The 27,083-nt window shown below is 38.5% G+C and overlaps 1 long non-coding RNA gene across 1 annotated transcript in view; it reads right to left on the bottom strand.

Moving 5' to 3' along the window:
• Positions 1-27,083, bottom strand: part of LOC119621121 (uncharacterized) — a 170,059-nt gene that overhangs the window by 89,025 nt on the left and 53,951 nt on the right. The gene's annotated exons all lie outside the window — the stretch shown is intronic.

The raw sequence follows: 27,083 nt of genomic DNA, 5'->3' as shown, positions 1-27,083 counted from the left end.
TCTCACTGCCGCCTTACAGTTAGATCTCAGACTGCTGTGCTAGCAATGAGGGAGGCTCCATGGGCATGGGACCCTCCAGGCCAGGTGTGGGATATAATCTCCTGGTGTGCCATTTGCTAAGACCCTTGGTAAAACACAGTATTAGGGTGGGATTTTCCAGGTGTTGTGTGTCTCAGTTTTCCTTGTCTAGGAAAAGGAATTCCCTTCCCCCTTGCACTTCCCAGGTGTGGCAATGGCTCACCCTGCTTCAGCTCTTGCTGTTCAGGCTGCAACCACTGACCAGCACCGACTGTCCGACATGCTACAGTGAGATGAACCTGGTACCTCAGTTGAAAATGCAGAAATCACCCATCTTCTGTGTCACTCACACTGGGAGCTGGAGGCTGGAGCTGTTCCTATTTGGCCATCTTGGGCATGCCCTTGATCCACGCTTTTACAGACTTCAAAGATACCCCTTTTACTTTTGTCTTTCTGAATAACAAGCTCCCATCTTTTTAGACTATCCTTATATGATGTTTTATATGATATGTTTCTCACATTATATCTCTCACTGCTTGTTTTTTTGTTACCATTATTCCCTTCCCACACCATTTTTTTGTTTTGTTTTGTTTTTCAGAATCAATGCATCATTCCTCAAGTGTAGTGACAACTTATTTGGTCAACAGCTCTCTACTAAAAAGTCCAAAGTATATTATTGTCCTTCACTTGACATTTAGTAGATGCCACCTTGAATCGTTCTTTATCCTTGTACCATCAATAGCAGTCAATATTGAATATTTAGTAGGTGAGGCACACAGAGGGGAAAAAGCATCCATTTTCCAAGGCACTATTAATTTCAAATAGGCTACCTACATTTTCAGATAATGTATTCCAACTTTTAGTTTGAAAATATGGTCACCATAGGTGAAAAATATCATACATGAAGCTATCATACATAAAAAAATATATACAGTATATAGTTAGATTGGCAAAATTCAGTGCTAGAGACAAAATGAATTTAAAGGGCTGGAGGAGTTTTTGTTTGTTTGTTTTTTGTTGTTGTTGTTTTTGGTTTTGTTTTGAAAGATAGGCCAGGCCAGTGTGGTGACCCACACCTGTAATCCCAGCACTTTGGGAGGCCAAGGCAGGTGGATCACGAGGTCAGGAGATCAAGGCCATCCTGGTTAACTTGGCAAAACCAAGTGTCTACTAAAAAAACAAAACATTAGCCACGTGCAGTGGCAGGCGCCTATATTCCCAGCTACTTGTGAGGCTGAGGAAGTAGAATGGCATGAACCTGGGAGGCAGAGCTTGCAGTGGTCTGAGATCAAGCCACTGTACTCCAGTCTGGGTGACACAGTGAGACTCTGTCTCAAAAAAATAAAAAAGGATAGGCCAGTCTGACCCAAAGCAACTAGAGGAGTTTCACAGAGAAAAGAGATCTGAGTTGGGCCCTGACAGTTGAGTCATCTCTGGATACAGTAGATACCAAAATGGGAGTGATGTTTATCATCTGAGCAGGTTTAAGCACCCATTTATATGACTGTCGAATATTGCTCAACAGCATCTTACAACATCAGTCAATTCCTTGGCACCTATAATGGATTCTGATGTCAATTGTCAGAAGGCTCTGCCTAATAACTCAGAGGTTTCCCTCTTGGTTCCACATCCCATGTTGCTAGTTCATTCCCTGGCCTCATCTTACTGGGCCTGCTAAGATGGTCCAGTTACATTAGGCAGTCAGAAGTTAACCAAAATGGTTTAATTGTTGGAATGGACTGGAGATACTACAGCCTGAGAGAGTAAAGAATTCCAGTCAGTGATGCGATATGATCTTAACTCTCAAAGGCTAAACTAATTCAACATTTTTCTTTTGCATCTCCAAATTGTTGGGGGTGATTATATAGAGATAACTTATAACAGACAATGTTGACATAAACCAATGTGTAGATCATTTCAAAATAGTAAATGGAAATAAGATAAATACAGATGGGAATCAAATATATAGATAAAACAATTACACCATGTGCATACTCAGGCCCAATAGCAGGGAGGTAAGCAGGGAAAGGCAAGTAAGTTTCATGTTGAGATAGAGGAGATTGGTAAAATTTATTGGGTTTCTTTTGAGTAGCCTGGGAAAACTTGGAGGAGTTAGGATATTAAAAACTGCTTACATAGAGTCGAGTGAGGTAGGGAAAAAGAAAGGAAACTTGAGCTAAAGCTTGTGAACAGGAATAAGAAAATTTGGATGGGTTTTAGAGGATCTGATAAACAAGATTCCCTTTATTTCTGTTTGTTGGTTTCTTTTATTTCTTGTACCTCTTAAAATGAGCACGTTTGAAGCCCTGAATCACCAAACAACTAGTAAAAATTCAGGAATTTGTGAGAGCTATAAATATTAAGTAGCACTATTATTACTAGAATTATGATTAGCATGTTGACATACAAACAGATAAATAAATAGAATTGCTAAAAGAAATGTTGCAATCCAAAGATGTCATAGAGATGGCCAGTTAACATCTTGAAGGTTTCCTATGTGTTTCAGGCATCTTTCTATTTGCATATATGTTACAGGAATTATGAACAATTTCTAGGAATGTCTTATAAACATTATACATATTGCCTAGGAATTGTTTACAATTCCTAATTTAACATTCTGCCTGTAACATAAATACTAGTTAAAAGGCAATGAAGCAATGAACTTGATCATACACTGATATAAAATGAGAAGGCAGTATTTCTGTAGACCTGACATATAACCAGATGATTGATTATCTATAAAAAAAAAGTAACATAGCATAGATAATAGCCAAATAACTATATTGTACTTTTTAAGATGCATGTGCAGAAGACTACGTAAAGTAACTGAAAGAAAGTAAGTGCAAAGAAAATATTGATTCAGTTCTTTTTAAAGTTATAAAACTTCTTATTGAGTTGTACAACCATAAGTCCAAACATATGATACATATTTAAAAATCTAACATTTTAAAATGCGAAGTACCAACATGGTGGCTATATTGAAAGTAAGACCATGCTTCCTTCTGGCAATGAGCCCAAGATATCACTGTTTGGCTGTTGTTAACAAAGATGATGATGATGGCTGGTGATGGCTATAGTATATCTCTGGATTATGAGCTGATTAGATTAGCTTAGTGCCTTCAGAGACTAATATCATGTCCCTTGTGGACCAGTTTGCACAAATGTTCCATTCACAGGTTAAGACTCTGGTTTAGGCCAGCTAGCTTCAAATACATGCCATAGGGTTTTATTTTCAAGTGTGGGAACTGAAACCCAGAGATCTACAGTGGGTTGAGCTAGGGCACATAGCAAACTAATGAAGGGAAGAAGAGCTTCATTCTCAGATGAAGAAAACAAAATATCAGGTCCCTACATGCTCTGGTATTTACCCTGTTCCAAGCTAAAATCGCAGTCCTGGAATCTTTCTCCATGGTCTGACCACCTTCTTCTTAGGCTAGAAAATCATTACCCTGAGGTCCTCTTCAACTTCCCATCTAATTTGGGAATAGCCCCCATAGCCTATATTAGAAATAGCATTAGTAACAGTACTACTACTACTACTACTACTACTACTACATAACATGCAGTATGGTGACCCTTTGTATGTGATATCTCTTTTAGTTCCTTTCACAAACCTATCAAATAAGCAATGTTATTATCTCAATTTTATAAATAAAGAAACTGAGGTTTGAAGAAGTTAAGTCACCCAGTTAGTCAGGGATCTAAGCCTTTGTCTGCCTAACTCTGAAATACGACAGTGTGTTTCTTCCTCAGCATTATGTACTGCTCTCTGCCACATCCTTCTCCTAACCCACAATAAAGCTGCAAGAAAAATCTGAAGAGCTATCATAATTTGAACTTTAAAGTGATTTGATATCACTTACAGCACTCAATAATAATGGCTGAAAAGCGACACAATCCTAGAGAATGACCATCTGTTTTAAGAGCTTAAGTGAGTATGTTTTTCTGGAATATCCCCTTAGAAATGTTTTTTGAACATTTGTTCAAACAAGTTGAGATCTGGACACCCTCTGATGCCTTTCTCAACTGGTTAAATGCCAAGTATGACATAATCTTTCTGCATGTGGTTTGAGTTAGGTGGAAGTATTGTACATGCCTGGGACACTGGGCAAGCCCTCCAGAGATGCTTCTAGATCCGGTCAAGAAGGCCCACTGAGGAGATGGCAGCCCTGGAGTGATGGGGCTGAGATCACTAATAGGCTGAGTAATCCTATAAGCCCCATTTAGGGGGCATTCTTCACCTGACAACTAGGACATTTGTGTTCTTTTGCTCTTTAGGATATTCTCTCATCTTTGGGACAGGTCCCAGAAACGCCCAATGGACTTTTCTTGCCTTATGACTTAAGAGTTTCAGGGGCTCTGACCTTAAACCTTTAGGCCAACATTGCTCTGGCCTTACTTTCCTGCTACAAGTCACCTGAGCTCCACCTGCTGTACCATGAAATCATTAGGGAACTGATTAATGTCTTTAAAAGGTGCCTCCTAGTGCACATAACTGGAAGGTACTACAATCCCAGACAGTTTTACAGCTTTGGCAGGATGGAAATATTCTCTGTGGATAGATTGAATGTCACCTCTTGGCCAGGGTTTGTGGGAGATGGCTGCAGAGCCCATCAGCAAAGCTGTCATGTGGCCAAGTCCATGTGATTGATGGGAACATGACTGTGGGAAGAGGCCGATGCTGGTAATGATGGGAGATACTTAAACCTAAGGGATATCCCTGAATCCCCAACATCTGTGAGATGGATCAGATGAGGTTAGAGGACAAAAAGCAACAGAAAAACATTCAGCTGATATAAGTACCTAATAAAAGAAGCAAAGAAGATTAAATCTTATGGGGTTGTTGTCATAGGAAAACTATAGGTGTCAGGTCTGCTTTAACGTTCAAATTACCAGGTAAAATGTACAATGGGAGTGTTTCAAAGTTTGACACTAATGTAACTACGGGAGAATCTTTCATTAGGCTACTATGTACTTCTGAAATTACTTCCAACTATTCCAGGAAATTGCACAAGTTGATGCTGTTCCTTGTAACTGAGAATGCTATTCCTTCTCTACCTCCCTCAATGCAAAATGCACTTACGTCAATGAAAATTGAGAATGTAATCTCCCCATACACTTGGTCTAATACTGAGGGTAGAAAAAGAAACTAAGCTAAAGGCTTCTGTAGATTTTTATTGATTGAAGATAACAAGGTTTAAAGGGAATGGATCAGATATGTTAGTATAATATTTAAAATGGGAAGTCATGAAGGCCTAAATCAGAGTGGTGTCAGTAAGTATGGAAAGGAGTTGCTGATTGTGAGACAGATTATAAAGGAATATCCACAGAACTTGGCAACTGACTGGATTTAGCAGGGCAATGGAAGATTCAGAGATATTGCCAAGATTATTATTCTTAGTGATCAGGAATATGAAAATAGTGGTGCCAGTAGCAGAAGAAAAGGGGTCTGGGAGGGAAGATAAATGAGTTTGAGTTGTCAAATTGAGAGACAGAACAGGCATTGTGAAATTCCAAAGATAGAGATTTGGGCTAAAGATAAAATTTCAGTCATCCAAACCTGTTAATTTCCAATCCCTGCAAGTGGAGACCACATACAAAGGCTATTTGAAACTTCCAACTTCTCCCTGTTTGTTGCTAGTCCTCCCCACTTCCCAAATTCTTCTACCCTCTAATTATCTCCAGAACCTTACAGTGGAGAAACCTAGTTGGCCTCTATTTCTATTCCAAGCATTCATTGTAAATGTATAGTTTTAAGACTGGTTCTTCATATTCCCAAGCACATGTCATTTATGAGTAATAAATGATCCAAGCTGATTACATTGATCAAAGTTTCAAATTCTTTGAAAATTATTTATACTAATAAAGAAATTGATATACATGAGGAAAACCTGGAAAGGAAAGATCAGATAAGTGCTACAGAATTATGGCGACCATAGTTTCTGAAGCAAAAATTGTTCACTGACTCCTGTTAAAAAAAAAAAAAAAGCTTTGATAATAAAAAATAAATAAATAAATAAATAATAAAGCTTTGATATTCTGAAGTTCTTTTTGATTGAATGGGACAATTTTGGAGATGTAATTGGAATGGTGAAACATTGCAATTTTCAGGATATTTGGATTGTTTCTATGGGCTAAAGGACAGAGTATTTATCTTGGAAACTCTGGGAAGTACATAGAGTAGAAAACTGGTAACACAATGCATACCTCATGGGTTTTTGTTTTGCTTTGTTTTGTTTTGTTTTGTTTTGTTTTGTTTCTTGAGACAGCGTCTCACTCTGTCACCCAGGCTGGAGTGCAGTGGCACCATCTAGGCTCAATGCAAGCTCCACCTCCCAGCTTCATGCCATTCTCCTCCCTCAGCTTCCTGAGTAGCTGGGACTATAGGCGCCCACCACCATGCCCGGCTAATTTTTTGTTGTTGTTGTTGTTTTGTATTTTTAGTAGAGATGGGGTTTCACCGTGTTAGCCAGGATTGTTTTGATCTCCCGACCTCGTAATTCTCCCACCTCGGCCTCCCAAAGTGCTGGGATTACAGGCATGAGCCACCATACCTGTCCATATACCTCATGTTTTTGTATTCTAAAATTGTTTCTTAAAATTATTTTATATTATATAACTTCCAGTTTAGGATGCCTAACCATCTTGATATTTGCTTCCTCTCTAAAGAACTTGAGGACACAAAAGTATTGAAGGTCAGAGTGAGATGCTACCTTGGAGATCAATAAATTGAACCACTTTTTTCCATATAAAGAAACTGAGGACCAGAACTAAGAAATGGCTTGCCCAAGGTTACACAGCAAGTCAATGGCAGAACTAGGACTATAGTCCATGTATCCTGATCTCCAAACTTCCATTTGGGCAACAGACTCTCTGCTCCTTCTTCACATCTCATTCCTGCTCTTGACCTTGGAAACCGCTAGAGAAATGGGGCTCACCATTAAGAGGGCACAGTGCAAAATATGGAACCCTCAATGCCCATCATCTCAAATTTCTGTGCTGTAGAGCAGCATCACTCCCTCCCCTCACCCAAGTATCTTTTCCTCTTCTCAGTGGAAACACCTACATCTCTGTTACAGCAAGTGTCTTAGCATCAAATGGGACATAAAGGGGAAACATAGGTATAACCTGGGTACCTGTTATTCCCAGAATTTCATTCCCAGGTGACTAAAAGTTAAGAACTTTGCACACATCCATCCTGCTGAAATGTCAGCACATTTCCTAGTTTCCATGTTTTCCTGCTTTCCATGTTTTTTTCAAAATTGTTGAAAGGACCAAACCTCTTGCCCAGGGGCAGAGATTCACTACTGGGAGAAAAATTATTAATGGTTATATCTGATTCCTTAAAGTTTGTTAAATTCTTTCCCTATGGTTAAGAAAGAAAATAATATTACATTTGGATGTGCTACAAGAAGTGACTTAGTCAAAATCAATACAACAGAAGACTTAGAACCCAAAATTTACACTTCCCATGACAAAGATCCATTTTCTGTTTTCTACTGCCTCCCAAGGCTGTTAGAGAAATTAGTGACCAGAAATGGAACAGGGGTGGACCCCATTCCCTCATATATGACTTCTTTATTTGGAGCAAGCTTCTGTAATTCTATTCATCATGCATGACACTTTAAAATTTTCCTCTCTGAGACTATTAGCTTGTGAGCTGCTTAAAGAAGGACCTGTAGAGCCAGACATGGTGGTACAGACCTGCAGTCCTAGCTACTCAGGAGGATGAGGCAGGAGGATCTCTTGAGTTCAGAAGTTCAAGGCTGCAGTGTACTGTGATAGGGCATGTAAATAGCCACTGAACTACAGCCTGGACAGCAATAGAGAGACTTCCATTCCCAAAATTTTGAAAAAAGAGAAAGGCCTGTATAGATTCATCTGTCTATCCCCATGGCCTAGCACGTGGCCATCAAGTATGATGCAGTCACTCAAATACGTGTATATGAAACCCTACTAAAAGAATCAATGCAATAGAAGATTAGAACAGAATAGGAAGCCAGAGCTAGAATATTGAGGACTTGAAATTAAGCTCCTTGAATCTATAATTTCTGACATAGGCTATGACTGTACACCTTTGTGTGCCATGTAAAACTGAACAATTTCAACATTGGGTAACTCCCTAAAAAGTAGAAACTTTGAAAACCTTTCCTCCTTTAGTTCAGTGCCTGTACACGAAGTATTCAGCCTTTTTAAAAATATATATTTGAGGAACTTATAGTTCCCAGGCACTCACTCCAATATGTTGCAAGCAATTTGATTGAAGTATTGCATATATCTTGGGCTTCAGACCAAGTATGAGGAATTATGCTCCATCAAAAATATCACCAAGGCAGCTTAAGGTAATGGAAACTGGTGCTTTGGATTAAACCTGTCTCTTTCCATCTCTGTTTCTGGTGCCTGGATAATGCCTCTGTGGGGGCGGGGGGGAAACAATTGAATACCTCGGAGCTAAAGAGGGAAGAATGGCAAAATGGAGAGGAGGTTGAACAAAATATGTTCTAGTCTTTAATTCAGGTCCTAAATGAGATCTAAAGAGCAGCATACAAATAAAATCTTCAAACCAGGGGCACCTCACATGTCAGTATATTCCACTGCCACCACCCAAGCTTAGAAGATCTGCTCTTTAGACTGAAATACAACTCAGGTTGAGTAAAATACCTTATACTCGATGGCTTAAACAACAAATACTTGTTTTCTCATGGTTCTGGAGTCTAGGAGTCCAAGGTCAAGATGCCAGGGTTGATTTTACATGAGGGCTGTCTTCCTGGCTTATAAATATCACCTTCTCACTGTGTTCTCACATGGCCTTTCCTCTGTGCATGCATGAAGAGGAAGAGAGCAACCTCTGGTATCTCTTCCTCTTCTTATAACGACACCAGTTCTATCGCATTAGGGCCCCACCATTATGACCTCATTTAACCTTAATTATATCCCTAAAGGTTCAGTCTCCAAATACAGTCACACTGAGGTTACAGCTTCAATGTATGAATTTGGGGGTTGAGGAGACATAATTCAGTTCATAACAGTATTATTAACCATAGTTGGCTGATTAAAAAATAAACTGAATCTCAAAGATTAGTGATTTTCACATACTAGTAAGTAATAGAAGTCAAAACTGGAACTCAAAACTGTTAGCCCCTGGTCCTGCATTCTTTGTACCATATTATGTTGCCTTATAAAAGAATTAAGAATTGCTCCATCTGTTTCTATTTTTTATTTGGAAGAATTTGTAGATAATTGGTTTAAAAAATATTTCTTTAAGTGTTTGGCAGAATTCACCAGTGAACCTATCTGGGTCTGATACTTTCTGTTTGGGAAGATTATTAATTATTAATTCAATTCATTTAATAGACTTATGTCTATTCAGATTATCTATTTCTCCTTGTGTGAGTTTTGGTAGATTTTGTCTTTCAAGGAATTGTCCCATTTCGAATAGGTTATCAAATTTGTTTTCATAAAGCTGTTCATAATATTCCTTGGTTATCCTATTAATAATTATGGAATTAACAGTAATGGTACCTCTTTCATTTTCAATATTTTCTCTCTTTCTCTCTCTCTCTCTCTCTCTCTCTCTCTCTCTCTCTCTCTCTTTTTTTTAAGATGGAATCTCACTCTGTCACCCAGGCTGGTGTATAGTGGCATGATCTTGGCTCACTGCAACCTCCACCTCCTGGGTTCAAGCGATTCTCCTGCCTCAGTCTCCTAAGTAGCTGAGATTACAGGTGTGCACCACCAAACCTGGCTAATTTTTTAAATTTTTAATAGAGAGAGGGTTTCATCATGTTGGTCAGGGTGGTCTCGAACTCCTGACCTCGTGATCCACCCACCTCGGCCTTCCAAAGTGCTGGGATTATAGGCGTGAGCCACCGAACTCAGTTTTCTCTCTTTTTTCTCAGCTAACTTGGCTAGAGGTTTATCAATTTTGTTAATCTTTTCAAAGAAACATCATTTAACTTAATTGATTTTCTCTATTGATTTCTACTCTTTTATTATTTTATTGCTTATGTTTCTTTGGACTTAATCTAATCTTCTTCTAGTCTTTTAAGGTGGAAGCTCAGATGACTAATTTTAGATCATTATTTTCTAATATACACATTAAGGGCCATACATTTCTCTATAATCACTGCTTTGGCTGTATCCAACAAAACTTGATGTGCCATATTTTCATCTTAATCTGATGCAAAATATTTTTAAATTTCTCTTCAGAACTCTTCTTCAATCTATGTTATTTTGAAGTGTTGTTCTAGATCCTTGAGGTATCGCCACACTGTCTTCCACAATAGTTGAACTAATTTGCACTCCCACCAACAGTGTAAAGGTGTTCCTATTTCTCCACATCTTCTCCAGAATCTGTTGTTTCCTGACTTTTAACCAAAGGATTACAAATCATTCTACTATAAAGACACATGCACACGTGTGTTTATTGCAGCACTATTTACAATAGAAAAGAGTTGGAACCAACCCAAATGCCCATCAAAGATAGACTGGATTAAGAAAATGTGGCACATATTCACCATGGAATACTATGCAGCCATTAAAAACAATGAGTTCATGTCCCTTGCAGGGATATGGATGAAGCTAGAAACCATCATTCTCAGCACACTAACACAGGATCAGAAAATCAAACACTGCACGTTCTCACTCATAAGTGGGAGTTGAACAATAAGAACACATGGACACAGGGAGGGGAACATCACACACTGGGGCATGTTGGGGGTTGGGGGTCTAGAAGAAGGATAGCATTGGTAGAAATACCTAATGTATGTGATGGGCTGATGTGTGCAGCAAACCACGATGGCAAGTGTATACCTAGGCAACAAACCTGCACGTTCTGCACATGTATCCCAGTACTTAAAGTATCATTTAAAGAAAAAGAAAAGAAAGTGTATTTTACTGTTGTTGAATGAAGTATTCTATAGATGTCAATTGGATCCAATTGATTGATGGTGCTATTCAGCTCAATGATCTTCTTGCTGATTTTCTGTCTTCTAGATCTGTCAAGAACTAATACACAGGGGTTGAAATCTGCCAATATAACAGTGGACTTCTCTATTTTTCCTCGCAGTGCTATAAGTGTTTGCCTCACATTTTTTGTTCTTATGCATATACATGAGGATTTTTACTTCTTTATGAAGAAGTGAACCCTTGTAATGTTATATTATTAATGCCTCTCTTTATCCCTGATAATTTTCCTTGTTTTGAATCTGCTTATTCTGAAATTAATGTTGCTACTCCAACTGTCTTTACTTTTACTTTTTTTTTTTTAACTTTTATTTTAGATCTAGGGGAACATGTGCAAGTTTGTTATATAGGTAAATTGCATATCACAGGGGTTTGTTTGGTGTACAGATTTTATTACCTAGGTAACGAGCATAGTAGCCCATAGCTAGTTTTTCAGTTTTCACCCTCATCCCCCCTCTATGCTCAAGTAGGCCCAGTGTCTGTTCCTTTCTTTGTGTCCATATGTATTCAATGTTTAGCTACCACTTATAAGTGAGAACATGAAGTACTTTGTTTTCTGTTCCTATGTAACGTGTCAGTTCACTTAGGATAATGGCCTCCAGTTCCATCCTTGTTGCTATAAAGAATATGATCTCATTCTTTTGTATGACAGTGTAGTATTCCATGATATATTTGTATCACGTTTTTAAAACCAGCCTGGGAGATTTTTGTCACCACCAGGCCCACCTTACAAGAGCTCCAGAAGAAAGCACTAAATTTGAATAGGAAAAACCGGTACCAGCCACTGCAAAAACATACCAAATTGTAAAGACCATCGACACTATGAAGAAACTGCATCAACTAATGAGCAAAATAACCACCTAGTATCATAATGACAGGATCAAATTCACAGATAACAATATTAAACTTAAACGTAAATGTGCTAAATACCCCAATTAGAAGACACAGACTGGTAAATTGGATAATGAGTCAAGACCCATTGGTGTGCTGTGTTGAGGAGACCCATCTCATGTGCAGACACATGTAAGCTAAAAATAAAGAAATGGAGTAATATTTACCAAGCAAATAGAAAGAAAAAAAAGCAAGCTTTAAACCAACAAAGATCCAAAAAGACAAAGAAGAGCATCACATAATGGTAAAGCAATCAACACAATAAGAAGAGCTAACTATCTTAAATATATATGCACCCAATACAGGAGCACCCAGATTCATAAAGCAAGTCCTTAGAGACCTAGAAAGAGACTTAGACTCCCACACAATAATACTTGGAGACTTTAACACCCCACTGTTAATATCAGACAGATCAACAAGACAGAAAATTAACAAGGATATTAAGGACTTCAACTCAGCTCTGGACCAAATGATCCTAATAGACATCTACAGAACTCTCCACCCCAAATCAACAAAATATACATTCTTCTCAACACCGCATTGCACTTATTTTAAAACTGACCACATAATTGGAAGTAAAACACTCCTCAGCAAATGCAAAAGAACAGAAATCATAACAAACAGTCTCTCAGACCACAGTGCAATCAAATTAGAACCCAGGATTAAGAAACTCACACAAAACCACATTACATGGAAACTGAGCAATCTGCTCCTGAATGACTACTGGGTAAATAAAGAAATCAAGACAGAAATAAATAACTTTCTTGAAATAAATGAGAACAAAGACACAATGTACCAGAATCTCTGGAACACAGCTAAAGCAGTGTTTAGAGGGAAATTTATAGCACTAAATACCCACATGAGAAACCAGGAAAGATAAAAAATTAACACCTTAACATCACAAATAAAAGAACCAGAAAAGCAAGAGCAAACAAATTCAAAATCTAGCAGAAGACAAGAAATAACTAAGATCAGAGCAGAAATGAAGGAGATAGAGACACAAAAAAAACCTTTAAAAAGTAAACGAATCCAGGAGCTGTTTTTTTAAAAAAAGATTAACAAAATAGATAGGCCACTAGCCAGACTAATAAAGAAGAATAGAGAGAAGAATCAAATAGACAAAATAAAAAATGATAAAGGGGTGATCACCACTGATTTCACAGAAATACAAACTACCATCAGAGAATGCTATAAACACCTCTATGCAAATAAACTAGAAAGTCTACAAGAATTGGATACATTCCTGAACACATACACCCTCCCAAGACTAAACCAGGAAAAAGTCAAATCCCCGAATGGGCCAATAACAAGTTCTGAAATTGAGGTAGTAATTAACATCCTACCAACCAGAAAAAGCCCAGGACCAGATAGGTTCACAGCAGAATTCTACCAGAGGTACAAAGGGGAACTGGTACCATTTTTTATAAAACTATTCCAAAAGATGGAAAAAGAAAGACTCCTCCCTAACTCATTTTATGAGGCCAGCATCATCCTGATAGCAAAACCTGGAAGAGACACAATTAAAAAAAAAGAAAATTTTAGGCCAATATCCCTGATGAACATCAATACAAAAATCCTTAACAAAATACTAGCAAACCAAATCCAGCAGCACATCAAAAAACTTATCCACCACTATCACGTCGGCTTCATGCCTGGGATGCAAGGCTGATTCAACATACACAAATCAATAAATGTAATCTGTCACATAAACAGAACCAATGGAAAAAACACGTGATTATCTCAATATATGCAGAAGAAACTTTTGATACAATTCAACACTGCTTCATGCTAAAAACTCTCAATAAATGAGGTTTTGATGAAACGTATCTCAAAGTAGTAAGAACTATTTATGACAAACCCACAGCCAATATCATACTGAATGGGCAAAAATTGGAAGCATTGCCTGTGAAAACTGGCACAAGACAAAGATGCCATCTCTCACCACTCCTACTCAACATAGTATTGGAATTTCTGGCCAAAGCAATCAGGCAAGAGAAAGAAATAAAGTTTATTCGAATAGGAAGAGAGAAAGTCAAATTGTCTCTGTTTTCAGATGACATGATTGTATATTTAGACAACCCCATTACCTCAGCCCAAAAACTCCTTAAGCTGACAAGCAACTTCAGCAAACTCCCAGGATACAAAATCAATGTGCAAAAATCACAAGGATTCTTGTACACCAATACAGACAAACAGAGAGCCAAATCATGAGTGAACTCTCATTCACAATTGCTACAAAGAGCACAAAATACCTAGGAATACAACTTACAAGGGATATGAAGAACTTCTTCAAAGAGAACTACAAACCACTGCTCAAGGAAATAAGACAGGACACATACAAATGAAAAACTATTCCATGTTCATGGATATGAAGAATCAATATAGTGAATATGGCCATACTGCCCAAAGTACTTTAGAGATTCAGTGCTATCTCCATCAAACTACCATTGACTTTCTTCACAGAATTAGAAAAAAAAACTACTTTAAATTTCATATGAAACCAAAAAGAGCCCATGTAGCCAAGAAAATCCTAAGCATAAAGAACAAAGCTGGAGGAATCACGTTAACTGACTTCAAACTACACTATAAGGCTACAATAACCAAAACAACATGGTAATGGTACCAAAACAGATGTATAGACCAATGGAACAGAACAGAGGCCTTAGAAATAATGCCACAAATCTACAGCCATCTTATCTTTGGCAAACCATACAAAAACAAGCAATGGGGAAAGGATTCCCTATTTAATAAATGGTGCTGGGAAAACTGGCTAGCCATACGCAGAAAACTGAAACTGGACCCCTTCTTTACACCTTATACAAAAATTAACTTAAGATGGATTTAAGACTTAAATGTAAGACCTAAAACCATAAAAACTCTAGAAGAAAACTGAGGCCATCCATTTAAAACATAGGCATGCACAAAGACTTCATGACCAAAACACCAAAAGTGACTGGACAAAAGCCAAAATAGACATATGAGGTCTAATTAAACTATAGAGCTTCTGCACTGTGAAAGAAACTATTATCAGAGTGAACAGGCAACATACAGAATGGGAGAAAATTTTTGCAATCTGACAAAGGGCTAATACCCAGAATCTACAAGGAGCTTAAACAGATTTACAAAAAAAAAAAAAAACAAAACAAAAACAAAAACAAAAAAAACATCAAAATGTGGGTGAAGAATATGAACTGGCACTTCCAAAAATAAGACATTTATATGGCCAACAAATATATGAAAAAGAGCTCATCATCACTGTCATTAGAAAAATGCAATTCAAAACCACAATGAGATACCATCTCACACCAGTTAGAATGGTGATCATTAAAGATTCAGGAAACAACAGATGCTGGAGAGGATGTGGAGAAATAGTAATGCTTTTACACTGTTGCTGGGAATGAAAATTAGTTCAACCATTGTGGAAGACAATGTGGCAATTCCTCAAGGATATAGAACCAGAAATACCGACTGATGCAGCAATTCCATTCCTGGGCATATATCCACAGGATTATAAATCATTCTACTGTAAAGACACATGCACATGTATTTATTGCAGCACTATTTCAATAGCAAAGACTTGGAACCAACCCAAATGCCCATCAATGATAGACTGGAAAAACAATGCTTGTGATTTTTGCACATTGATTTTGTATCCTGAGACTTTGCTGTAGTTACTTATCAGCTTAAGGAGGTGTTGGGCTGAGACGATGCGGTTTTCTAAATATACAATCATATCATCTGCAAACGGGACAAATTGACTTCTTATTTTGCTAATTGAATACCGTTCATTTCTTTCTCTTGCCTGATTGCCCTAGCCAGAAATTCCAACACTATGTTGAATAGGAGTGGTGAGAGAGGGCATCCCTGTTTTTGTGCCAGTTTTCAAAGGGAATGCTTCCAGTTTTTGCCCATTCAGTATGATACTGGCTGTTGGTTTGTCATACGTAGATCTTATTATTTTAAGATACGTTCCATCAATACCGAATTTATTGAGAGTTTTTAGCATGAAGTGCTCTTGAATTTTGTCAAAGGCCTTTTCTGCATCTATTGAGTTAACCATGTGGTTTTTATCTTTGGTTCTGTTTATATGCTGGATTACATTTATTGATTTGTGTATGTTGAACCAGTCTTGCCAGCCTTACATCCCAGGGATGAAGTCCACTTGATCACAGTGGATAAGCTTTTTGATGTGCTGCTGGATTCGGTTTGCCAGTATATTATTGAGGATTTTGGCATCAATGTTCATCAGGGATATTGGTCTAAAATACTCTTTTTGTGTTGTGTCTCTGCCAGGCTTTGGTATCAAGAAGATGTTGGCCTCATAAATGAGTTAGGGAGGATTCCCTCTTTTTCTATTGATTGGAATAGTTTCAGAAGGAATGGTACCAGCTCCTCCTTGTACCTCTGGTAGAATTCAGCTGTGAATCCGTCTGGTCCTGGACTTTTTTTTGGTTGGTAGGCTATTAATTATTGCCTCAATTTCAGAGCCTGCTATTGCTCTATTCAGGGATTCAAATTCTTCCTGGTTTAGTCGTGGGACAGTGTATGTGTCCAGGAATTTATCCATTTCTTCTAGGTTTTCTAGTTCATTTGTGTAGAGGTGCTTATAGTATTCTCTGATGGTAGTTTGTGTTTCTGTGGGTCAGTGGTGATATCCCCTTTATCTTTTTTTATTGCATCTATTTCTTCATTATTAGTCTTGCTAGCAGTCTATCAATTTTGTTGATCTTTTCAAAAAACCAGCTCCTGGATTCATTGATTTTTTTTAACTTTTAAAAACTGTTTTACTGAGATATAAATCACATACAGTACAATTCACTTAAATTTTACAACTCAATGGTTTTTTAGCATATTCACAGACTTTTACATCCATCACCACAATCAATTTTAGAATATTTTTACTACTCTCAAAAGAAAGCTTGTGATCATTTTTGGCTACATGGGTCAAATGGCCTCTGTGGAACCTACTCTACTCTATCATTGTAATACTAAAGCACTACATATAGTATGGACTGTGGACCAAATCCTGCCTATCACGTATTTGTGTAAATAAATGTTTACTGGATTCATTGATTTTTTGGAGGGTTTTTTTTTGTGTCTCTATCTCCTTCAGTTCTGCTCTGATCTTTGTTATTTCTTTCTTTCTGCTAGCTTTTGAATGTGTTTGCTCTTGCTTCTCTAGTTCTTTTAATTGTGATGTTAGGGTGTCAATTTTGGATCTTTCCTGCTTTCTCTTGTGGGCATTTAGTGCTATAAATTTCCCTCTACACACTGCTTTAAATGTGTCCAAGAGATTCTGGTATGTTGTATCTTTGTTCTCATTGGTTTCAAAGAACATCTTTATTTCTGCCTTTATTGTGTTATGTACCCAATAGTCACTCAGGAGCAGGTTGTTCAGTTTCCAAGTAGTTGAGCGGTTTTGATTGAGTTTCCTAGTCCTAAGTTCTAGTTTGATTGCACTTTGGTCTAAGAGACAGTTTGTTATAATTTCTGTTATTGTACATTTGCTGAGGAGTGCTTTACTTCCAACTTTGTGGCCAATTTTGGAATAAGTGTGATGTGGTGCTGAGAAGAATGTAAATTCTGTCAATTTCGGGTGGAAAGTTCTGTAGATGTCTATTAGGTCCACTTGGTGCAGAGTTGAGTTCAATTCCTGAGTATCTTTGTTAACTTTCTGTCTCGTTGATCTATCTAATGTTGACACTAGAGTGTTAAAGTCTCCCATTATTGTTGTATGGGAGTCTAAATCTCTTTGTTAATCTCTAAGGACTTGCTTTATGAATCTGGGTGCTCCTTTATTGGGTGTATATATGTTTGCAATAGTTAGCTTTTCTTGTTGAATTGATCCCTTTACCATTATGTAACGGCCTTCTTTGTCTCTTTTAATCTTTGTTGGTTTAAAGTCTGTTTTATCAGAGACTAGGATTGCAACCTCTGCCTTTTTTTGTTCTCCATTTGCTTGGTAGATCTTCCTCCATCCCTTTATTTTGAGCCTATGTGTGTCTCTGTATGTGAGATGGGTCTCCCGAATACAGGAAACTGATGGGTCTCGACTCTTTATCCAATTTGCCAGTCCGTGTCTTTTAATTCTACCATTTAGTCCATTTACATTTAAGGTTAATATTGTTATGTGTGAACTTGATCTTGTATTATGATGTTAGCTGGTTATTTTGCTCATTATTTGATGCAGTTTCTTCCTAGCATCGATGGACTTTACATTTTGGCATCTTTTTACAATGGCTGGTACCTGTTGTTCCTTTCCGTGTTTAGTGCTTCCTTCAGGATCGTTTGTAGAGCAGGCCTGGTGGTGACAAAATCTCTAAGCGTTTGCTTGTCTGTAAAGGATTTTATTTCTCCTTTGCTTATAAAGCTTAGTTTGCCAGGATATGACATTCTAGGTTGAAAATTCTTTTAAGAATGTTGAATATTGGCCATTACTCTCTTCTGGTTTGTAGGGTTTCTGTAGAGAAATCCACTGTTAGTCTGATGGACTTCCCTTTGTAGGTAACCTGACCTTTTTCCCTGGCTGCTGTTAACATTCTTTCCTTCATTTCAACCTTGGTGAATCTGATGATTATGTGTCTTGGGGATGTTCTTCTTGAGGAGTGTCTTTGTGGTGTTTTCTGTATTTTTTGAATTTGAAGGTTGGTCTGTCTTGCTAGGTTGGGGAAGTTCTCCTGGATGTTATCCTGAAGATTATTTTCCAACTTGATTCCATCCTCCCTGCCACTTTCAGGTACACCAATCAAATATAGGTTTGGCCTTTTCACATAGTCCCATATTTCCTGGAGGCTTTCTTCATTTCTTTTCATTCTTTTTTCTCTAATCGTGTCTTCACACTTTATTTCATTAAGTTGATCTTCCATCTCTGATATCTTTTGGTCTCCTTGATCAATTCAGCTACAGATACATGAGTGTGCTTCACAAAGTTCTCATACTGTGTTTTTCAGGTCCATTCGGTCATTTATATTCTCTAAACTGGTTGTTCTAGTTAGCAATTCCTCTAACCTTTTTTCAAGGTTTTTAGCTTCCTTGTATTTTGTTAGAACGTGCTCCTTTAGCTTGGAGGAGTTTGTTATTACCCACCTTCTGAAACCTATTTCTGTCAATTCATCAAACTCATTCTCCATTCAGTTTTGTGTCCTTGCTAGAGAGGAGCTGTGATCATTTGGAGAAGAGGCATTCTGATTTTTGGGATTTTTAGTCTTTTGCACTGGTTTTTCTTCATCTTTGTGGATTTCTCTACCTTTAGTCTTTGATGTTGGTGACCTTTTAATGGGGTTTCTGTGTGGGTGTCCTTTTTGTTGATGTTGATGCTATTCCTTTCTGTTCATCAGTTTTCCTTCTAACAGGCCTCTCTGCCGTAGGTCTGCTGAAGTTTGCTGGAGGTGTACTCCAGACCCTGTTTACTTGGGTATCACCAGCAGATGCTGCAGAACAGCAAATATTCTTGCCTGTTCCTTCCTCTGGAAGCTTTGCCCACAGAGACACCCACCAGATGCCAGCTAGAGCTCTCCTGTATGACGTGTCTGTCAACCCCTGCTGGGAGGTGTCTCCCAGTCAGGAGGTGCAAGGGTCAGGGACCCACTTGAGGAGGCAGTCTGTCCCTTAGCAGAGCTCAAATGCTGTGCTGGGAGATCTGCTGCTCTCCTCAGAGCTGGCTGGTAGGAACATTTAAGTCTGCTGAAGCTGCACCCATAGCTACCCCTTCCCCCAGGTGCTCTGTCTCAGGGAGATTGGAGTTTTATCTATAAGCTTATGACAGAGGATGCTGGCTTTCCTTCAGAGATGCCCTGTCCAGACAGGAGGAATCTAGAGAGGTAGTCTGGCTACAGTGGCTTTGCAGAGCAGCAGTGGGCTCTGCCCAGTTCCAATCTCCTGGTGGCTTTGTTTACACTGTGAGGGGAAAACAGCCTACTCAAGCCTCAGTAATGTCACATGCCCCTGCCCACACCAACCTTGAGTGTCCCAGGTTCACATCAGACTGTTGCGCTGGCAATGAGAATTTCAAGCCAGTGGATCTTAGCTTGGTGGGCCTCACTGGCATTCCAGGTGCCACTAGGTCATGAAACAAACTCCTGCAGCTAGCTCAGTGTCTTCCTAAAAAGCCACACAGTTTTGTGCTTGAAACCCAGGACCCTGCTGTCATAGGCACCTGAGATAATCTTCTGGTCTGCAGGTTGCAAAAACCACAGGAAATGCATAGTATCTGGGCCAGAATGCACTGTTCCTCATCGCACAGTCTCTCACAGCTTCCCTTGGCAAGGGGAGAGAGTTCCCCAACCCCTTGAACTTTCTGAGTGATGCAACACCGAACCCTGCTTCAGCTTGCCTTCCGTGGGCTGCAACCACTGTTTAACCAGTCCCAATTAGATGTGCCGGATACCTCAGTTGGAAATGCAGAAATAACCTGCCTTCTGAGTTGATCTTGCTGGGAGATACAGACCGCAGCTGTTTCTATTCAATCATCTTGCCAACCACCTTGAATATATTTTCTTCTCTAGCTCACGTTTGGTCACACGTCAGGCATAAAAGGCACAAAACAAACTTTAAAAAATATAAATTATACAATATCTTCTCTTAGATAATAGAATTAAACAAGAAATAAATAACAGAATGACAGAAAACTTCAAAATACTTAGAGATTAAACAGCTCACTTCTATTTGTTATTATACTTCAAGTTCTGAGATACATGTGCAGAACATACAGGATTTTTACATAGGTATAGACATGCCATGGTGGTTAGATGCACCCATCAATCTATCACCTACTTTAGGTATTTGTTGGTATTTTGAAGGACCTCTTCAAGGAGAGCTACAAACCACTGCTCAGTGAAATAAAAGAGGACACAAACAAATGGAAGAACATACCATGCTCATGGATAGGAAGAATCAATAACGTGAAAATGGCCATACTGCCCAAGGTAATTTATAGATTCAATGCTATCCTCATCAAGCTACCAATTACTTTCTTCACAGAATTGGAAAAAACTGCTTTAAAGTTCATATGGAACCAAAAAAGAGCCCACATTGCCAAGACAATTCTAAGCCAAAGGAACAAAACTGGAGGCATCAGACTACCTGACATCAAACTATACTACAAGGCTACAGTAACCAAAACAGCATGGTACTGGTACCAAAACAGAGATATAAACCAATGGAGTGGAACAGAGCCCTCAGAAATAAGTCCACACATCTACAGCCATCTGATCTTTGACAAACCTGACAAAAACAAAAATAGGGAAAGGATTCACTATTTACGAAATGGTGCTGAAAAAATTGGCTAGCCATAAGTAGAAAGCTGAAACTGGATCCTTTCCTTACTCCTTATATGAAAATTAATTCAAGATGGATTAGAGACTTAAATGTTAGACCTAAAATCATAAAAGTCAAAACTGACAAATGGGATCTAATTAAACTAAAGAGCTTCTGCACAGCAAAAGAAACTACCATCAGAGTGAACAGGCAACCTACAGAAAGGGAGAAAATGTTTGCAATCTACTCATCTGACAAAGGGTTAATATCCAGAACCTACAAAGAACTCAAACAAATTTACAAGAAAAAAACAAACAACCCCATCAAAAAGTGGGCAAAGGATATGAACAGACACTTCTCAAAAGAAGACATTTATACAGCCAACAGACACATGAAAAAGTGAAATCACCCATCTTCCTCTTCACTCATGCTGGGAGCTGTAGACTGGAACTGTTCCTATTTGGCCATCTTGGAACCTCCCCCCATCAATACTCTTAAATAAAAGTAATTTCAACCAAGAATTTCATATCCAGCCAAACTAAGCTTCATAAGTGAAGAAGAAATAAGGAGTTTTTAAGATAAGCAAATGTTAAGGGAATTTATTACCACCAGACTTGCCTTACAAGAGGTCCTGAAGGGAGTGCTAAATATGGAAAAGAAAGACTGTTATTGGCCACTACAAAATCACACTGAAATATATAGACCAGTGACACTATAAAGGAACCACACAAACAAGTCTGCATAATCACCAGCTAATAACATGATGGCAAGATCAAATTTGCAAATATCAGTGCTAACCTTGAATGGAAACAGGGTAAACACCCCAATTAAAAGGCATAGAGTGATAAGTTTAAAAAAGAAGCAAGACCCAATAGTATGCTGTGTCAAGAGACTAATTTCACATGTAATGATACCCATAGGCTCAAAGTAAACGAATGGGAAAAAAAATCTACCAAGCAAACAGAACACAGAAAACAGTAGTGCTTGCTATTTTAATTTTAGGTAAAACATAGTTTAAACCAACAAAGATCAAAAAAGACAAAGAAGGGCATTACATAGTGGTAAAGGGCTCATTTCAACAAAAACAAACTAGCCTAAATACATATGCATCCAATACAGGACTACCTATATTAATAAGGCAAGTTCCTAGAGACCTAGGAAGAGACTTAGATAACCACATGATAATAGTGTTAGACTTCACCTCACCACTGACAGTATTATAAACATAATCAGAGCCAAAACCTCACAAAAAGAAAGCATACCAGTATCTCTGGGACACAGCTAAGGCAGTGTTAAGAGGAATGTTTATAGCACTAAACACTCAAATTGAAAAGTTAGAAATATGTCAAATTAAAAACCTAACATAACACCTGGAGGAGGTAGAGAAACAAGAGCAAACCAATCCCAAAGGTGGAAGACAATAAGTAAAAATCAGAGCTGAATTGAAGGAAATTGAGATGTAAAAAAAATTACAAAAGATAAACAAATTCAGGAGTTCGTTTTTTAAAAGAATTAATAAGATAGGTAGACCACTAGCTAGACTAATAAATAAATAGAGAAGTTCCATGTAATAAGATAGATAGAACACTAGCTAGACCAATAAAGAAAAGAAAGAAAATATCTAAATAAATTCAATTAAAAATGACAGAGAAGATGTCACCACCAACCCCACATAAGTATAAAAATAACCCCTCAGAGACTACTACATAAATCTCTATGCACACAAGCTAGAAAATCTAGAATAATGAATAAATTCCTAGGAACATACAAGTTCCCAAAATTGAAAGAAGAAGAAATTGAATCCCTGAACAGACCAATAATGAGGTACCAGATTCATCTCACTGGGGCTTGTCAGTGGGTGCATCCCACAGAGCAAGGTGGGGCATTGCCGCACCTGGGAAGTGCAAGGGGTCAGGGAATTCCCTTTCCTAGCCAAGATAAGTCATGACAAAAGGTACCTGGAAAATCAGGACACTCCCACCCTAATACTGCACTTTTCCAGCAGTCTTAGCAAATGGCACACCAGGAGATTATATCCCGTGCCTGGCACAGAGAGTCCCACACCCACGGAGCCACACTCACTGCTACCACAGCAGTCTGAGATTGAACCACAAGACAGCAGCAAGACTGGCAGAGGGGCATCCATCATGGCTGAAGCTTGAGAAGGTAAACAAAGCAGTTGGGAGGCTCAAACTGGGTGGAGTCCACTACAACTCAAGGAGACCTGCCTGCCTCTGTAGACTCCACCTCTGGGGGCAGGGCATAGCTGAACAAAAGGCAGCAGAAACTTCTGCAGACTTAAACATCCCTGTCTGACAGCTTTGAAGAGAGTAGTGGTTCTCCCAGGAAAGTGTTTGAGATCTGAGAATGAACAGACTGCCTCCTCAAGTGGGTCCTTGACCCACCGGTAGCCTAACTGGGAGACTCCTCCCAATAGGGGCCGACTGACACCATATACACGCAGGTACCCCTCTGAGACAAACCTTCCAGTGGAACGACCATGCAACAACATTTGCCATTCTGCAATATTTGATGTTCTGCAGCCTCTGCCGCTGATACCCAGGCAAACAGGACCTGGAGTCAACCTCCAGCAAACTCCAACAGACCTGCAGCTGAGGGTCCTGACTGTTAGAAGGAAAACTAACAAACAGAAAGGACATCCACACCAAAACCCCATCTGTATGTCACTGTCATCAAAGACCAAATGTAGACAAAACCACAAAGATGGGGAGAAACCAGAGGAGAAAATCTGAAAATTCTTAAAACCAGAGGACCTCTTCTCCTCCAAAGGAACACAGCTCCTTGCCAACAATGGAACAAAGCTGGACGGAGAATGACTTTGACGTGTTGAGAGAGGAAGGCTCCAGAAGATCAGTAATAACAAACTTCTCTGAGCTAAAGGAGGATGTTCAAAACCATAGCAAAGAAGCCAAAAACCTTGAAAAAAGATTAGACAAATGGCAAACTAGAATAAACAGTGTACAGAAGACTTTAAATGACCTGATGTAGCTGAAAACCATGGCACGACAACTACATGACACGTACACAAGCTTCAGCAGCTGATTTGATTGAGTAGGAGAATGGGTATCAGTGATTGATGATCAAATGAATGAAATGAAGCAAGAAGAGAAGTTTAGAGAAAAACGAGTAATAAAAATGAACAAAGTCTCCAAGAAATACGGAACTATGTGAAAAGACCAAATCTACATCTGATTGGTGTACCTGAAAGTGACGGGGAGAATGGAACCAAGTTGGAAAACACTCTACAGGATATTATTCAGGAGAATTTCCCCAAAATAGCAAGGCAGGCCAACATTCAAATTCAGGAAATACAGAGAATGCCACAAAGATACTCTTCGAGAACAGCAACTCCAAGACAAATAAATGTCAGATTCACCAAAGTTGAAATGAAGGAAAAAATGTTAAGGGCAGCCAGAGAGAAAGGTCGGGTTGCACTCAAAGGGAATCCCATCAGACTAACAGCAGATCTCATGGCAGAAACTCTACAAACCAGAAGAGAGTGGGGGTCTATATTCAACATTTTTAAAGAAAAGAATTTTCAACACAGAATTTCATATCCAGCCAAACTAAGCTTCTTAAGTGAAAGAGAAATAAAATCCTTTACAGATAAGCAAATGCTGACAGATTTTGTCACCACCAGGCCTGCCATACAAGAGCTCCTGAAGGAAGCACTAAACATAGAAAGGAACAACTAGTACAAGTCTCTGCAAAAAACATGCCAAATTGTAAAGACCATCAAAGCTAGGAAGAAATCCAATCAACTAATGAGTAAAATAACCAGCGAACATAATAATGACAGGATCAAATTCACACATAACAATATTAACCTTAAATGCAAATGGGGTAAAGGCTCCAATTAAAAAACAGACTGGCAAATTGCATAGAGTCAAGACCCATCAGTTTGCTGTATTCAAGAGACCCATCTCACATGCAGAGACACACATAGTCTCCAAATAAAGAGATGGAGGAAGATCTACCAAGCAAATGGAAGACAAAAAAAAGCAGGAGTTGCAATCCTAGTCTCTGATAAGACAGACTTTAAACCAACAAAGATCAAAAGAGACAAAGAAGGCCATTACATCATAGTAAACAGATCAATTCAACAAGAAAAGCTGATTACCCTAAATATATATGCACCCAATACAGGAGCACCCAGATTCATAAAGCAAGCCCTTAGAGACTTACAAAGAGACTTAGACTCCTGCATAATAATAATGGGAGACTTTAATACCCTGTTGGCAACATTAGACAGATAAACGAGACAGAAAGTTAACAAGGATATCCAGGAATTGAACTCAACTCTGCATCAAGTGGATCTAACAGACATCTACAGAACTCTCCACCCCAAATTAACAGAATGTACATTATTCTCAGAACCACATCACACTTATTCCAAAATTGACCACATACTAGGAACTAAAGCACTCCCCAGCAAATATAAAATAAAAGAAATTATAACAAACTGTCTCTCAGACCACAGTGCAATCAAACGAGAACTCAGGATTAAGAAACTCACTCAAAACTGCTCAGTTACATGGAAACTGAACAACCTGCTCCGGGATGACTACTGGGTACATAATGAAATGAAGGCAGAAATAAAGATGTACTTGGAAACCAAAGAGAACAAAGATACAACGTACCAGAGTCTCTGGGACACATTTAAAGCAGTGTGTAGAGGGAAATTTATAGCACTAAATGCCCACAGGAGAAAGCAGGAAAGATCTAAAATTGACATCCTAATGTCACAATTAAAAGAACTAGAGAAGCAAGAGCAAACACGTTCAAAAGCCAGCAGAAGGCAAGAAATAACAAAGATCAGAGCAGAACTGAAAGAGATAGAGACACAAATAACCCTTCAAAAAATCAATGAATCCAGGAGCTCGTTTTTTGAAAAGATCAATAAAATTAATAGACCACTAGCAAGACTAATGAAGAAGAAAAGAGAGAAGAATCAAATAGATGCAATAAAAAATGATAAAGGGGATATCACCAGTGATCCCACAGAAATACAAACTACCCTCAGAGAATACTATAAGCACCTTTATACAAATAAACTGGAAAATCTACAAGAATTGGATAAATTCCTGGACACATACACCCTCCCAAGACTAAACCAGGAAGATGTTGAATCCCTGAATAGACCAATAGTAGGCTCTGAAATTGAGGCAATAACTAATAGCCTACCAAGCAAAAAAAGTCCAGGACCAGACGGATTCACAACCAAATTCTACCAGAGGCACAAAGAGAAGCTGCTACCATTCCTTCTGAAACTATCGCAACCAACAGAAAAATAAGGAATCCTCCTTAACTCATTTTACGAGGCCAGCATAATCCTGAAACCAAAGCCTGGCAGAGACACAACACAAAAAGAGAATTTTAGACCAATAGCTCTGATGAACCTTGATGCAAAAGTCCTCAATAAAATACTGGCAAACCGAATCCAGCAGCATATCAAAACGCTTATCCACCTTCATCAGGTTAGCTTCATCCCTGAGCTGAAAGACTGGTTCAACATATGCAAATCAATAAACGTAATCCATCATATAAACAGAACCAAAGACAAAAACCACATCATTATCTCAATAGATGCAGAAAAGGCCGTTGACAAAATTCAACAGTCCTTTATGCTACAAATTCTCAATAAACTAGATATTGATGGGAAGTATCTCAAAATAATAATAGCTATTTATGACAAACCCACAGCCAGTATCATACTGGATGGGCAAAAACTGGAATCATTCCCTTTGAAAACTGGCTAAAGACAGGGATGCTCTCTTGCAGCACTCCTATTCAACATAGTGTTGGAAGTTCTGGCCAGGGCACTCAGGCAGGAGAAAGAATTAAAGTGTATTCAATTAGGAAAAGAGGAAGTTAAATTGTCCCTGTTTGCAGATGACATGATTGTATATTTAGAAAACCCCATCATCTCAGCC

This window comes from Chlorocebus sabaeus, chromosome X, assembly GCF_047675955.1.
Source record: "Chlorocebus sabaeus isolate Y175 chromosome X, mChlSab1.0.hap1, whole genome shotgun sequence".
NCBI classification, from domain to species: domain Eukaryota; kingdom Metazoa; phylum Chordata; class Mammalia; order Primates; family Cercopithecidae; genus Chlorocebus; species Chlorocebus sabaeus.
This window is presented reverse-complemented; position numbering and strand designations above follow the sequence as displayed.